This window comes from Mya arenaria, chromosome 1 (assembly GCF_026914265.1).
Source record: "Mya arenaria isolate MELC-2E11 chromosome 1, ASM2691426v1".
In the NCBI taxonomy this organism is placed as follows: Eukaryota; Metazoa; Mollusca; class Bivalvia; order Myida; family Myidae; genus Mya; species Mya arenaria.
Window position 1 is genome coordinate 22,158,740 of NC_069122.1, and position 14,353 is coordinate 22,173,092.

At 40.1% G+C, this 14,353-nt stretch overlaps 1 protein-coding gene across 2 annotated transcripts in view; it reads right to left on the bottom strand.

The window, feature by feature from the left end:
- The window catches only part of LOC128238781 (uncharacterized), a 41,514-nt gene extending 32,608 nt beyond the window's left edge, over nt 1-8,906 (bottom strand). Inside the window, exon 1 of one of the 2 annotated variants that reach the window (XM_052955024.1) lies at nt 8,840-8,906. The gene's annotated coding sequence lies outside the window, so the exon portion shown is untranslated. Of the gene's footprint in view, nt 1-7,711; nt 7,734-8,839 lie in introns of those variants that run through there. The other variant, XM_052955034.1, reaches the window with a different exon arrangement.
- Nucleotides 8,907-14,353: the final 5,447 nt, after the last annotated feature.

Here is a 14,353-nt window from a genome sequence, read left to right on the forward strand (position 1 = left end):
TGTGTCTCTTGATGAGAGGCTTGTTATGTGAACTGTACTCGTGTGTCTGTGTGTCTCTTGATGAGAGGCTTGTTATGTGAACTGTACGTAGGTGTGTCTGTGTGTCTCTTGATGAAAGGCTTGTTATGTGAACTGTACTTCTGTGTCTGTGTGTCTCTTGATGAGAGGCTTGTTATATGAACTGTACGTGTGTGTCTGTGTGTCTCTGAATGAGAGGCTTGTTATATGAACTGTACGTGTGTGTCTGTGTATCTCTTGATGAGAGGCTTGTTATGTGAACTGTACGCGTGTGTCTGTGTGTCTCTTGATGAGAGGCTTGTTATGTGAACTGTACGCGTGTGTCTGTGTATCTCTTGATGAGAGGCTTGTTATGTGAACTGTACGTGTGTGTCTGTGTGTCTCTTGATTAGAGGCTTGTTATGTGAACTGTACGTGTGTGCCTGTGTGTCTCTGAATGAGAGGCTTGTTATGTGAACTGTACGTGTGTGTCTGTGAATCTCTTGATAAAAGATTTGTTATGTGAACTGTACTCATGTGTCTGTGTGTCTCTTGATGAGAGGCTTGTTATGGGAACTGTACGTGTGTGTCTGTGTGTCTCTTGATGAGAGGCTTGTTATGGGAACTGTACGTCTGTGACTGTGTGTCTCTTGATGAGAGGCTTGTTATGTGAACTGTACTCGTGTGTCTGTGTGTCTCTTGATGAGAGGCTTGTTATGTGAACTGTACGTAGGTGTGTCTGTGTGTCTCTTGATGAAAGGCTTGTTATGTGAACTGTACTTCTGTGTCTGTGTGTCTCTTGATGAGAGGCTTGTTATATGAACTGTACGTGTGTGTCTGTGTGTCTCTGAATGAGAGGCTTGTTATATGAACTGTACGTGTGTGTCTGTGTATCTCTTGATGAGAGGCTTGTTATGTGAACTGTACGCGTGTGTCTGTGTGTCTCTTGATGAGAGGCTTGTTATGTGAACTGTACGCGTGTGTCTGTGTATCTCTTGATGAGAGGCTTGTTATGTGAACTGTACGTGTGTGTCTGTGTGTCTCTTGATTAGAGGCTTGTTATGTGAACTGTACGTGTGTGCCTGTGTGTCTCTGAATGAGAGGCTTGTTATGTGAACTGTACGTGTGTGTCTGTGTGTCTCTTGATAAGAGGCTTGTTATGTGAACTGTACGTGTGTGTCTGTGTGTCTCTTGATGAGAGGCTTGTTATTTGAACTGTATGTGTGTGTCTGTGTGTCTCTTGATAAGAGGCTTGTTATATGAACTGTACGTTTGTGTCTGTGTGTCTCTTGATTAGAGGCTTGTTATGTGAACTGTACGTGTGTGCCTGTGTGTCTCTGAATGAGAGGCTTGTTATGTGAACTGTACGTTTGTGTCTGTGTGTCTCTTGATGAGAGGCTTGTTATGTGAACTGTACGTGTGTGTCTGTGTGTCTCTGAATGAGAGGTTTGTTATGGGAACTGTACGTGTGTGTCTGTGTATCTCTTGATGAGAGGCTTGTTATGTGAACTGTACGTGTGTGTCTGTGTGTCTCTTGATGAGAGGCTTTTTATGTGAACTGTACGCGTGTGTCTGTGTGTCTCTTGACGAGAGGCTTGTTATTTGAACTGTATGTGTGTGTTTGTGTGTCTCTTGATAAGAGGCTTGTTATATGAACTGTACGTTTGTGTCTGTGTGTCTCTTGATGAAAGGCTTGTTATGTGAACTGTACGTGTGTGTCTGTTTATCTCTTGATGAGAGGCTTGTTATGGGAAGTGTACGTGTGTACCTGTGTAACTCTTGATGAGAGGCTTGTTATGTGAACTGTACGCGTGTGTCTGTGTGTCTCTTGATGAGAGGCTTGTTATGTGAACTGTACGTGTGTGTCTGTGTATCTCTTGATGAGAGGCTTATTATGTGAACTGTACGTCTGTGTCTGTGTGTCTCTTGATGAGAGGCTTGTTATGGGAACTGTACGTGTGTGTGTCTGTGTTTCTCTTGATGAGATGCTTGTTATGTGAACTGTACGTGTGTGTCTGTGTATCTCTTGATGAGAGGCTTGTTATGTGAACTGTAAGCGTGTGTCTGTGTGTCTCTTGATGAGATGCTTGTTATGTGAAATGAACGAGTTTGTCTGTGTGTCTCTTGATGAGAGGCTTGTTATGTGAACTGTACGTGTGTGTCTGTGTGTCTCTTGATGAGAGGCTTGTTATGTGAACTGTACGTGTGTGTCTGTGTGTCTCTTGATGAGAGGCTTGTTATGTGAACAGTACGTGTGTGTATGTGTGTCTCTTGATGAGAGGCTTGTTATGTGAACTGTACGCGTGTGTCTGTGTGTCTCTTGATGAGAGGCTTTTTATGTGAACTGTACGTGTGTGTCTGTGTGTCTCTTGATGAGAGGCTTGTTATGTGAACTGTACGCGTGTGTCTGTGTGTCTATTGATGAGAGGCTTGTTATGGGAAGTGTACGCGTGTGTCAGTGTATCTCTTGATAAGAGGCTTGTTATGTGAACTGTACATGTGTGTCTGTGTGTCTCTTGATGAGAGGCTTGTTATATGAACTGTACACGTGTGTCTGTGTGTCTCTTGATGAGAGGCTTATTATATGAACTGTACGTGTGTGTGTGTGTGTGTCTCTTGATGAGAGGCTTGTTATGTGAACTGTACGCGTGTGTCTGTGTATCTCTTGATGAGAGGCTTGTTATGGGAAGTGTACGTGTGTGTCTGTGTGTCTCTTGATGAGAGGCTTGTTATGTGAACAGTACGTGTGTGTCTGTGTGTCTCTTGATGAGAGGCTTGTTATATGAACTGTACGCGTGTGTCTGTGTGTCTCTTGATGAGAGGCTTGTTATGGGAAGTGTACGTGTGTGTCTGTGTGTCTCTTGATGAGAGGCTTGTTATGTGAACTGTACGCGTGTGTCTGTATGTCTCTTGATGAGAGGCTTGTTATGGGAACTGTACGCGTGTGTCTGTGTGACTCTTGATAAGAGGCTTGTTATGTGAACTGTACGCGTGTGTCTGTGTGACTCTTGATGAGAGGCTTGTTATGGGAACTGTACGTCTGTGTCTGTGTATCTCTTGATGAGAGGCTTGTTATGTGAACTGTACGCGTGTGTCTGTGTGTCTCTTGATAAGAGGCTTGTTATGTGAACTGTACGCGTGTGTCTGTGTGTCTCTTGATGAGAGGCTTGTTATGGGAAGTGTATGCGTGTGTCTGTGTGTCTCTTGATGAGAGGCTTGTTATGTGAACTGTACTCGTGTGTCTGTGTGTCTCTTGATTAGAGGCTTGTTATGGGAAGTGTACGCGTGTGTCTGTGTGTCTCTTGATGAGAGGCTTGTTATGTGAACTGTACGCGTGTGTCTGTGTGTCTCTTGATGAGAGGCTTGTTATGTGAACTGTACGCGTGTGTCTGTGTGTCTCTTGGTGAGAGGCTTGTTATGTGAACTGTACGCGTGTGTCTGTGTGTCTCTTGATGAGAGGCTTGTTGTGGGAAGTGTACGTGTGTGTCAGTGTGTCTCTTGATGAGAGGCTTGTTATTTGAACTGTACGTGTGTGTCTGTGTGTCTCTTGATGAGAGGCTTGTTATTTGAACTGTATGTGTGTGTCTGTGTGTCTCTTGATAAGAGGCTTGTTATATGAACTGTACGTTTGTGTCTGTGTGTCTCTTGATGAAAGGCTTGTAATGTGAACTGTACGCGTGTGTCTGTGTGTCTCTGAATGAGAGGCTTGTTATATGAACTGTACGCGTGTGTCTGTGTTTCTTTTGATGAGAGGTTTGTTATGTGAACTGTACGTGTGTGTCTGCTTATCTCTTGATGAGAGGCTTGTTATGGGAAGTGTACGTGTGTACCTGTGTATCTGTTGATGAGAGGCTTGTTATGTGAACTGTACGCGTGTGTCTGTGTGTCTCTTGATGAGAGGCTTGTTATGTGAACTGTACGTGTGTGTCTGTGTATCTCTTGATGAGAGGCTTATTATGTGAACTGTACGTCTGTGTCTGTGTGTCTCTTGATGAGAGGCTTGTTATGGGAACTGTACGTGTGTGTGTCTGTGTGTCTCTTGATGAGAGGCTTGTTATGTGAACTGTACGTGTGTGTCTGTGTGTCTCTTGATGAGAGGCTTGTTATGTGAACTGTACGCGTGTGTCTGTGTGTCTCTTGATGAGAGGCTTGTTATGTGAAATGTACGAGTTTGTCTGTGTGTCTCTTGATGAGAGGCTTGTTATGTGAACTGTACGTGTGTGTCTGTGTGTCTCTTGATGAGAGGCTTGTTATATGAACTGTACGCGTGTGTCTGTGTGTCTCTTGATGAGAGGCTTGTTATGTGAACTGTACGCGTGTGTCTGTGTGTCTCTTGATGAGAGGCTTGTTATATGAACTGTACGTGTGTGTCTGTGTATCTCTTGATGAGAGGCTTGTTATGTGAACTGTACGTGTGTGTCTGTGTATATCTTGATGAGAGGCTTGTTATGTGAACTGTACGTGTGTGTCTGTGTGTCTCTTGATGAGAGGCTTGTTATATGAACTGTACGCGTGTGTCTGTGTGTCTCTTGATGAGAGGCTTATAATATGAACTGTACGTGTGTGTCTGTGTGTCTCTTGATGAGAGGCTTGTTATGTGAACTGTACGCGTGTTTCTGTGTGTCTCTTGATGAGAGGCTTGTTATGGGAAGTGTACGTGTGTGTCTGTGTGTCTCTTGATGAGAGGCTTGTTATGTGAACTGTACGCGTGTGTCTGTGTGTCTCTTGATGAGAGGCTTGTTATGGGAAGTGTACGTGTGTGTCTGTGTGTCTCTTGATGAGAGGCTTGTTATATGAACTGTACGTGTGTGTCTGTGTATCTCTTGATGAGAGGCTTGTTATGTGAACTGTACGCGTGTGTCTGTGTGTCTCTTGATGAGAGGCTTGTTATGGGAAGTGTACGCGTGTGTCTGTGTGTCTCTTGATAAGAGGCTTGTTATGTGAACTGTACGCGTGTGTCTGTGTGTCTCTTGATGAGAGGCTTGTTATGGGAAGTGTACGTGTGTGTCTGTGTATCTCTTGATGAGAGGCTTGTTATGTGAACTGTACGCGTGTGTCTGTGTGTCTCTTGATGAGAGGCTTGTTATATGAACTGTACGCGTGTGTCTGTGTGTTTCTTGATGAGAGGTTTGTTATGTGAACTGTACGTGTGTGTCTGTGTATCTCTTGATGAGAGGCTTGTTATGTGAACTGTACGCGTGTGTCTGTGTGTCTCTTGATGAGAGGCTTGTTATGGGAAGTGTACGCGTGTGTCTGTGTGTCTCTTGATAAGAGGCTTGTTATGTGAACTGTACGTGTGTGTCTGTGTGTCTCTTGATGAGAGGCTTGTTATATGAACTGTACGTCTGTGTCTGTGTTTCTCTTAATGAGAGGCTTGTTATGTGAACTGTACGTGTGTGTCTGTGTGTCTCTTGATGAGAGGCTTGTTATTTGAACTGTACGTGTATGTCTGTGTGTCTCTGAATGAGAGGTTTGTTATGTGAACTGTACGTGTGTGTCTGTGTGTCTCTTGATGAGAGGCTTGTTATGTGATCTGTACGTGTGTGTCTGTGTGTCTCTTGATTAGAGGCTTGTTATTTGAACTGTACGCGTGTGTCTGTGTGTCTCTTGATGAGAGGCTTGTTATGTGAACTGTACGCGTGTGTCTGTGTGTCTCTTGATGAGAGGCTTGTTATGGGAAGTGTACGTGTGTGTCTGTGTGTCTCTTGATGAGAGGCTTGTTATGTGAACTGTACGTGTGTGTCTGTGTGTCTCTTGATGGGAGGCTTATTATGGGAACTGTACATGTGTGTGTCTGTGTGTCTCTTGATGAGAGGCTTGTTATGGGAAGTGTACGTGTGTGTCTGTGTGTCTCTTGATGAGAGGCTTGTTATGTGAACTGTACGCGTGTGTCTGTGTGTCTCTTGATGAGAGGTTTGTTATGTGAACTGTACGTGTGTGTCTGTGTGTCTCTGAATGAGAGGTTTGGTATGTGAACTGTACGTGTGTGTCTGTGTGTCTCTGAATGAGAGGTTTGTTATGTGAACTGTACGCTTGTATCTGTGTATCTCTGAATGAGAGGCTTGTTATTTGAACTGTACGTGTGTGTCTGTGTATCTCTTTTCTATCGAATAGTCTGTGTTTTTACAATTTACCGCGAGTCTTTTCGTTTTGTTGTTTTGACAACTAACAATTTCTACGACATCGGGTGTTAGAAGTAAACAAGCCCATGTGAAACCATTGCAAATCGGTTGTGTTTTTATCATGTTTGTGCAAATTGTAATTATTTTCAAAACAAAGCAATTCATTTCAATTAAAACCCTTGTAAGCATTTTGAACAATGATCGATGGTCTCCGACAGACAGACCATTTTAGTCAGACGATGATAAAAAGTTGCGTAGCGAAACGGTTGTAAACACTAGTTAATGATCGACCGTTAAAGATCGACCGCAAAAGACATGTTTTTATATTACAAAACATATAAATATTTCTAACAAAAACGTGATATTTAACAAGTTTGCTGAATGTTTATTTCATAGAGCTCGGGCACATTGGCGGCATACATATATTATGGCATGCCTTTTAAGCTATCCAATGAACAAAGACTGCTGTATTTTAATATGCCATGAACATTATCGTTAAACGTTAATACCTGTTTACCCATATAGTTTTGTATCATTTGGAATGGTATTGCATACTGATTGTATACACTCCGCAATATAAATAAACGGGCACATAAAGAAACTAAGAGACCAGTACAAAATCAAATGCAGCGTGTAAATAAATGGACGGTATGTCGCTTACATGCTAACAGGTGGCAGCACATATAAACAAGAGGGCCATGATGGCCCTAAATCGCGCACCACTATACAATGTAACACAACAAATATCTCAGGGTTTTTTCTTATTTAATATCTCTCTGTTTCACATATGTCCCCCATGGGGCGGGGGCAGCGCCTTAAAATGGTCTGATAATATTTGCTTACAAATTTAAAGAAGGACTAAGGGTAATCTGCAACACCTTGGAATAACCATGCGTCATAGAAACTTTTAGAAACAAATTTAACTTGTTAAGCCCAGTTGTTTCTGTGGGGATGACTTTCAATATCGTCTAACATGAGTTTGTAAACAATGTTTACATATTTATGTTCCTGAGAAAAAATAACTGTGTTCTAGTTTTTTACGTTTAGTACTTGACCCCATATTTCTAACCCATACAATATAATGAGCTAAATCAGTTTATCAAAGAGTTCTTATTTGTGTACGAGAGTGATGCTAACAAATTTACTTAATCTATTTTCGTAATTTAAATATTACCTTATGTGCTTGACCACCTAATGTCTTTGTTGCTTGCATAAACGATTCTCCTGGTGTAAAAGCTATTCCCAGTTAGGTGAAATTATTCATAATTTCAATGGCTGCGCCATAATAAAGAAATTCTAACGCTCAAGGTTATCTTTCGCCTTTTTAATAGTCATACTTTGTCTTATATATATTGACGTTAAGCTTCATTGTTTGCAATAATCACATAGTATATCAAGACTCTGTTGAAAGTATTCAGAATAATTGGCAAAAATGTCATTTTCATACATAAGCAAGAAGAAAAACAACAACCCAGTATCAGCCCCGTTAGCCCCTTTAAGATATAACGTTTCTTCTAAACCATTAAAGAGAAAGAAGTATTGGAGAAAGGCATTTACCTTGCCTTAACCCGATGTGGTTTTCAAAATTTTACCTATTTCATTTTTGGAGCTTCACTCGTGGAAATGCATGTCAATGTCAATATTGATATCTGTTTGCAAAACTGTACACATGGTCGAAATGTCCTTGCAGAAGCTCAAACAATAAGAAAGTATGTAGAAAGGTCACAATCAATGTCACCCAAGCACAGCAACTGTATTTCCCAAATTGTGCGAATGATCTAAATAGTAATGATATCGAAGCTCATGAAGATTGATGTTTTTTTTAAACAATTGTTGACGCCTTGCGCCGGACGCCTGACGCCGGACACCGCACATAGGCCGATCAGAATAGCTCACCTGGAGCACTTTGGCTCCGTTGAGCTAAAAGGCCGATAAAACTAAGAACAAATGGAATAATTACATGCAGAACGATTGTTTAAAATTTCACGGTTTGAAATTGACTATTTTTTTGGTTTTAATTGTTCTTGGTGATCATGTCAATAGTTCAATGTTTTTATCTTTTTAAAACTTTAGAAATTCAGATGCATTGAATAATGTTGCCATGGTAATATCTATCTAAGACAAGTTAAACTAACTCAATATAATTATAACAAAACAATCATAATGGTGTACTTGTTGTTAGTTTGTATCTTTGTATAAATATAAATATCCAGTTGGAGAAAGTAACTTAATTACAACGAAGTCTTTATGTCGAGCAGGAGTTACGATTATAAGAATATGTTAACAATATCTTATAGTTATTAGCATATCTTATAGTACGTGACAGATAAACATCATCAAATTAATCAATTGTTATACATCGATTTTTCAGAAAGGTAATTTGTCATAAAAAACAAGTGTTACCCAGAAAAAACTAAAGAAAAAATAATACATGGGATGTTAAAAACACTTTTATAATACTATTGTCCACAGACATGGTCAAAATGGTTCTATGTTATTGCTGTATGTCACTCTAACAGCATAATGAACGTAAACAATCAAGAAGAAAAATAAAATTCATATACAAATTGTGGTGCCTATGTTGTACATATGTGAACATAAAAAGACAGTGCTTTAGTCGTAGACTATTGACCTATAATCCACGCCATACCCATCTTGTATACCGCCAATTGGCTTTACTTTCTTAAAGTGTTTTGATCTTAATATTTAAACAATGTTACCTGTTTATGTTAGTATCCGACAAAAAACAGTTTCAAAATGAACCTTATTTTTATTTCGTTTTTAATTTAACGAAGTTTTGACCTTATCCAATAATGTCGCTAGTGGCCATAAAAAGTTGTCAGGAAAGAATTTATGTGTATCATTAGAATGACGGGCAATATGTCAAATGTCGAAGTAACTATTAGGTAAGTCACCGCAAAGACAATCGATGTCCTTAATATGGTGGCATATAACTGCCGTAAGATAACATGTTAACGTTCGCGAATTGTTTTGTGTTAACCACTTCATTTTCGCGATAATTATCTAGGTATCTAGTTAATATTCGCGTTACTCTTTTGGTAAGATAAAAATCATTAGACTAAAAACAGGCTTGAAAGTGCCCAGAACTCCCACCTTTTACTTTTTTTAGCTGTACAACACTAACTGGTTAACTATTTATGGTTTGCGAATTCCACTTCATAGGTAACATACTAACTGGTTAACATAATAAGATGCGAAACAAATCGCGAACGTTAACAGGTTATCTGACGCAATTATATGCCACCATACCTTAATCTTGCGTATAAATCCTTCTAAAGGCCGAAACAAAACATCATGTTCTCCCAAACCAATACCATATCACATTATCTACCAAACCAATAATATATCACATTATCTACCAAACCAATAATATATCACATTATCTACCAGTCCAATAATATATCACATTATCTACCAGTCCAATAATATATCACATTATCTACCAGTCCAATAATATATCACATTATCTACCAAACCAATAATATATCACATTATCTACCAGTCCAATAATATATCACATTATCTACCAGTCCAATAATATATCACATTATCTACCAGTCCAATAATATATCACATTATCTACCAGTCCAATAATATATCACATTATCTACCAGTCCAATAATATATCACATTATCTACCAGTCCAATACCATATCACACTATCTACCAAACCAATAATATATCACATTATCTACCAGTCCAATAATATATCACACTATCTACCAGTCCAATAATATATCACATTATCTACCAGTCCAATAATATATCACATTATCTACCAGTCCAATAATATATCACATTATCTACCAGTCCAATAATATATCACATTATCTACCAGTCCAATAATATATCACACTATCTACCAAACCAATAATATATCACATTATCTACCAGTCCAATAATATATCACACTATCTACCAAACCAATACTATGCTATAGCATCTACCCAACCAATACCATATCACATCATCTACCCAACCAACACCATATCACATCATCTACCCAACCAATACTATGCTATATCATCTACCGAGCCAATACCATATCACTTTATATATTCTATTTTGGGAGATGATGGCGAAAAACATTCATTTGATATCCGAGAAAAAAAGAAAATTATTCTTCATTTTATAAATGGTTAAATCGCAAACGGCTTCAGCTGAAACAATGCTAGACGATGACGTTGAAATGTTTGAAAAAGATGCGTATTCATGGAACTTATTTGTATTTTCTTTGTTTGAATTTTTATCGACGGTTATATTAAATACCTTCTATTTTCATGAAATCTGTGCATATTCTTTTATATTTTGACCTTTAATTGCTTATGTTCCTATTTTGGTGCAAAAACATCTTTCGTTTTCTTTTAATTCAACTTAAAAAGTGCGTTTTTTCACTCAAAATATTCACCAAGATGCTTCATGAAAACGGCCCTAGCACAACATTGGACTTTGTGATTTAAATAACGGAACGGCTCTAGCACAACATTGGGCATGATAGTTTACATAACGGAACGGCCATAGCACAACATTGGGTATGATAGTTTACAGAAAGGAACGGCCCTAGCACAACATTGGGCATGATAGTTTACAGAACGGAACGGCCGTAGCGCAACATTGGACATTGATAGTTTACAGAACGGAACGGCTATAGCACAACATTGGACTTTGATAGTTTACAGAACGGAACGGCTATAGCACAACATTAGACTTTGATAGTTTACATAACGGAACGGCCCTAGCACAACATTGGACTTTGATAGTTTACATAACGGCACGGCCGCAGCACAACATTGGACTTTGATAGTTTACATAACGGAACGGCCCTAGCACAACATTGGGCATGATAGTTTACAGAACGGAACGGCCCTAGCACAACATTGGACATTGATAGTTTACAGAACGGAACGGCCCTAGCACAACATTGGGCATGATAATTTACAGAACGGAACGGTCGTAGTACAACATTGGACTTTGATAGTTTACATAACGGAACGGCACTAACACAACATTGGACATTGATAGTTTACATAACGGAACGGCCCTAGCACAACATTGGACTTTGATAGTTTACATAACAGAACGGCCCTAGCACAACATTGGACTTTGATAGTTTACATAACAGAACGGCCCTAGCACAGCATTGGGTATGATAGCTTACATAACGGAACGGCCCTAGCACAACTTAGGACATTGACAGTTTACATAACAGAACGGCCCTAGCACAGCATTGGGGAGGATAGTTTACATAACGGAACGGCCATAGCACAACATTGGACTTTGATAGTTTACATAACGGAACGGCCCTAGCACAACATTGGACTTTGATAGTTTACATAACGGAACGGCCCTAGCACAACATTGGACTTTGATAATTTACATAACGGAACGGCCCTAGCACAACATTGGACTTTGATAGTTTACATAACAGAACGGCCCTAGCACAACATAGGACTTTGATAGTTTACATAACGGAACGCCCGTAGCACAACATTGGACATTGATAGTTTACAGAACGGAACGGCCCTAGCACAACATTGGGCAGGATAGTTTACAGAACGGAACGGCCCTAGCACATCATTGGACATTGATAGTTTACATAACGGAACGGCCCTAGCACAACATTGGGCATGATAATTTACATAACGGAACGGCCCTAGCACAACATTGGACTTTGATAGTTTACATAACGGAACGGTAGTACTACAACATTGGACTTTGATAGTTTACATAACGGAACGGTCGTACTACAACATTGGACATTGATAGTTTACATAACGGAACGGCCCTAACACAACATTGGACATTGATAGTTTACATAACGGAACGGCCCTAGCACAACTTAGGACATTGATAGTTTACATAACGGAACGGCCCTAGCACAGCATTGGGCAGGATAGTTTACATAACGGAACGGCCATAGCACAACATTGGGTATGATAGCTTACATAACGGAACGGCCCTAGCACAACATTGGACATTGATAGTTTACATAACGGAACGGCCCTAGCACAACATTGGACATTGATAGTTTACATAACGGAACGGCCCTAGCACAACATTTGACTTTGATAGTTTACATAACGGAACGGCCCTAGCACAACATTTGACTTTGATAGTTTACATAACGGAACGGCCCTAGCACAACATTGGACTTTGATAGTTTACAGAACGGAACGGCCGTAGCACAACATAGGACTTTGATAGTTTACAGAAAGGAACGGCCCTAGCACAACATAGGACTTTGATAGTTTACATAACGGAACGGCCCTAGCACAACATTGGACTTTGATAGTTTACATAACGGAACGGCCCTAGCACAACATTGGACTTTGATAGTTTACATAACGGAACGGCCGTAGCACAACATTGGACATTGATAGTTTACAGAACGGAACGGCCCTAGCACAACATTGGGCATGATAGTTTACAGAATGGAACGGCCCTAGCACATCATTGGACTTTGATAGTTTACATAACGGATTATTAACCAAGTTAATACTATATATTTCCTTTCATACCCAAACATTTAATTTCGAGTTGAATGGGTTGATAATTTTAATAGATTTATTTAACAAATGGAATTTTAACTTTGCATGCATTTATCATATTTTTGTAGGCGTTGACTTTGAGGTTTAACTAATACAAAATGCTAGTTCGTCAGTGTTAATGTTAATGTTAATTAAATTCAAATTGTTGACTGTCTGAACTTTTTTGCTTCAACCACTCCGTAAAAGTAACAATCAGTCTTCTCTACTAAACCAACTTATTGGGCGGAACGGCCATCATGTATGTCGGGATTTACTGCAACTTGATTGATGTTCCGTGGTAATTATGTGTCTGGCGGATTTTTTTTCAAATATAAACATCATTTGTCGAGCAAATGATGGAGCGATGATGGTGTTACACACTTGATGAAGTGGTAACGGCTATTTGAAACTGTTTTTTCTAATTGATGTTGTTAACATGATAAATCAAAAGTACTTTTATATTATTTCTTTCTGTCTTTTTTATTGTTTTGATGTTTGCCACAGAAAACAAATATAATCAGATCAGACTGGTTAGAATTTGCTTTGAAAACCATAATTTATTTGATGTGTCGTACACAACCATAGACTGGTAAGTTTGTTGGCTTAAGGCAACATAACATTTAACAGTTATTGTTGAGACAAACAGTGTTATCACTATGGTGAATTATAATATAGTCATACAACATCGTGTGTTATTTTAACTATATACGGTTTGGGTTTTCTTAGTTTCATTAAGCCTCGATAAAACCTTGTAACAATTCAATGGCAATGACATGTCAGTTCCATACTATTTATAGATATCGTAACCACGTGTCACCTTGTTCAGGTACTGAACTCTGAACTTTTATTAAATACTCATAACTTATTACTGGCATACTACCGGCATGTTACTGGCTTGTTACTGGCATACAGAGTTAAGAAATAAATGCAATGACGAACAGCTGCTACACATAGCAAACATAAAGGCCCGGTCACACCGCCCGAACTTTGTTGGAGCGTTCCTTGAACGGTAGGGAGAGGGGCCCGAATTTCGACAACGCTCGTCACCGCGCACAAAATGGGAAATAAATCGAAAACACGGGCGTTGCCTTAGCGGTGCACCGCTGAAGCCGGCGTAGCTATAGCGTTGGCTTAACGGTAGCGAGCGGTAGCGAGCGTTGGTTTAGCGGTGACGCGAGCGTTGATAGAGCGGCGTTCTGCGCATGCGGGCGTTGGCTCGGCGGGGTTTAAAGTTGGTTTAGCGGCATACCGCTTTTGACTACAGAGCTGAACGGAGCTGTACTCTTCAATGATGACCTTTACCACTTCTCTGACTACCACACTGATGGTGTTGTGGGGAACCCTCCAGGCGTATTGCATGTTTCTGTAGGTGTTACCAGAGGCCAGGTGCCGTAGGTTGATTGCCACTTTGAGACCAGGTTCCAGGCTTGCTCGGTAATTGGTGTCTTGCTTGGTCAATCTTGGTCAGCCTCTGTACAACTTCATCAAACATGGCTGGTGGCATCCTCATGAAGTGCTGGAAGGCTCGTGGATACTCATTCCTCAGCTCCACCATCAGCTTGTCATACAGTCCATGTTCAGGCCTTTTCAGTATCCACTGTCTGACCCACACAACTCTGTCTTTCCTTCTTCTCTCTCTTCTTCTCTCTCTTCTCCTTCTGTTAACAGCTTGTTGCAATCTGATGA